We start from the raw sequence: 2,704 nt of genomic DNA, 5'->3' as shown, positions 1-2,704 counted from the left end.
AAAAAAAACAATAAAACCTAAACTGTAATGAGCAAAAATAAAAACGAATAAAAAACACCATGCTATAATAATAACTCTGGCCCCCAGTCACCCAAAAACACAAATCTCTTACAGAAAACCACAACGTTGAACAAAATATTTATTTTTGACAAGTACATGACCTCTGATGCTCCGAGAGGTGACCGAGACGGTACAAAAAGTTGCCGTAAAACAAAGACCATGAAAAAAGTGACAGGAGTTGGCAGTCCTAGATCAACCTAAAAACACCGCAGCACTGACAGACAGACAGACAGACGGACACATGGAGGAGGCGTTGGAATGTGATGAGTCGTGTGTACCAGGACAGAAGGCGTTTGCATCTGAGAGATAACCACATCCTGCTACATGTACCATTGCTCCAGTCAATGTGGGGTTAAACACACAGGAGAGAGGGAAAAAAAAAAAAGCACAAAATAAAATTTAAATCATTAGAATATCTGAGATTCAGCCCTGAGATTAACACACGGACAAAATAGTTTTTAAAAATCCAAAACATTTTGGAAGAATAAAACATATTCCAAAAGCTGTATTTGGTACAAACAACTGAAAAAAAAAAACTGCAGTGAAAATGCACCGCAACAAAATATAAAAACACACAAAAAACACAAGGATGGCACAAATCAAACAGCTGTGGTGTTCCAGGATAAGAAGATTTGTGTGAGTGAGCGTCCTGCTGCTGCCTCTGTGTGGAGGTCCGCCAACATCGAGCCAACGGACCTCACACACTGGGTCTCAGACGGCACGACGCTGCCCCTAATGGCGCTATGTGAAAGTACATAGAGACGTTACACCAACACTGATCACATAAAGACTTTTCTCTAAAACAAAACAGGCAGGCTGACCGGCCAATGCCCTGACCTCATCACCTGATTCAACAGATACTACTAAAAACACTGGGAACTAATCTCAGTACATGGTGTACACATGTCCCAGAGAGTCAGTGTGTACCTGCGTGGTCGAAGGGTTCATTAAGAATTGGCCTACCGTGCCCCTGCTATTAGTAACAACAAAGTCTGCAGCAGAAAAGTGCATGCAAGCTACCTTCAGTCATCAGGATGTCCAAAGGAAGGTGATGTACATCCACTGATTTGTCGTTGCACCGCAAGTTAGTGAGAAGAGGAAAAAAACTGTATATACCTCTTGTGTGTCAGATAAGGCTTTTTCAGAAAGGTTCTGGTGGAAACTCACCATTTAGGCCCAAGTCAAGAAATAAAAATCGCAGCGGACTTATCAGGAATCCTAATACTAGCGTGGCCTGTCGAAATGAGGACTGATGTAAACCAAAGATTGTCAATGTCAGCACAGAGATCTGCAAACGTACATCCGCGTTAAAGGACCAGTGTGGAGGATTTAGTGGCAGTGAAAATAAACAATTCCAATACAGCTCAGCCGTACAACCACATAAGAGAAACTAGGGTGGCAACATGGCGGACTCTGTAGAATAAAACCGGCTCATTGTAAGGTAACAAAAACACAATGATTCTTATTTTCAGGTGTTTATACAGTAATGAGAATTTTACCTATAAATATTAGATTTCTGCCAATTGATCCTTCTCAATGTCACACTAGACCTTTAAACTCAAGTGCCACTGGTAAAGCGGAGTGGTCCTTTAATTCCTAAAGTTTGTTGAGGTTCGCTCGAAGCAATGAGAATACTGTGCTGCAAAAACAGAACAGAAAGAAAATATTGCAGCTCCGACAGAAGAAATCCAAGTAAACAGCAGATGACTTGCTCTGAAAGGAACGGGTCTCAACAAATCCTACTGAAGTTCCATTAAGATACCGACTGATTTAAGGGCCGTGCAGACGAACACAACATGGGCACATTTCAATTCTCCCAGCCTGAAGTGGGAGGCCAAAGTGCTCGAAGCCAAATAAAATCACATGGTCTCCTCCTGGTGGTTAGATTCACAGGCTGACCTGTGGACCTCAAAGAGCCTCATGAGGGAGCCCGAAGCAATCAATACGACGAGGAGGCAGTGGGCTGAAGAAGGTGATGCTGCAGGTGTTAACAGAGGACCGGACGTGTTCAGTGTCCCTCCCATGTGCTTCCTGCAAAAACCCCTTGCATGGGGGGAATACATTCAAAACACACACTCTTCAGTCCCCTCAGTAACATAAACTGGGCCCCACATTCAGCACCAGTGGGCACCGCTCTTTGTAAAAACAAAAACCTAATGCCATGTGTTCTGATCCCAAAGAGGTGTTGGTTTAAACCCTGTTGTGTTGGCAGCGCCCCATCAGGTACTGTGTTCTGCGACCGTCCAGCCCTTTCTCTGTCCCACTTTTTAATAAAACCAGCATCTCTCTGACTGGCGTGATAATTAAACATTGAACTCCTTTAAGCAATAACTTAAAAACACACAATCACAAACCTCTTTGACAACTGCTGAAGAAGCCAATAAGAAAACTCCAGGAATAAATAAACCAAATATAATCAAATACTTACAAAATCTTTAAAAAAAATTAAATATCTTTGATTGTTATTCATATTTAATCCAGGAAAAAAATCCATATAAATAACTACAAAGTGATAACACAAAGGACAAATTCAGCATGTTACTGTATGTGAAGTTGAGAGTAGGGGTCTCTACTGGGTCTGGGTGTTACTGCGGTCTGTCTGATGAGTACCGTCAGACTGGACTTGAGAGGGGGGGCGGGGGGG

This window comes from Morone saxatilis, unplaced genomic scaffold (assembly GCF_004916995.1).
Source record: "Morone saxatilis isolate NCDOM2014 unplaced genomic scaffold, NCSU_SB_2.0 Contig1, whole genome shotgun sequence".
In the NCBI taxonomy this organism is placed as follows: Eukaryota; Metazoa; Chordata; class Actinopteri; family Moronidae; genus Morone; species Morone saxatilis.
The sequence above is the reverse complement of the archived record's forward strand: the minus strand, read 5'-3'. Positions refer to the sequence as shown.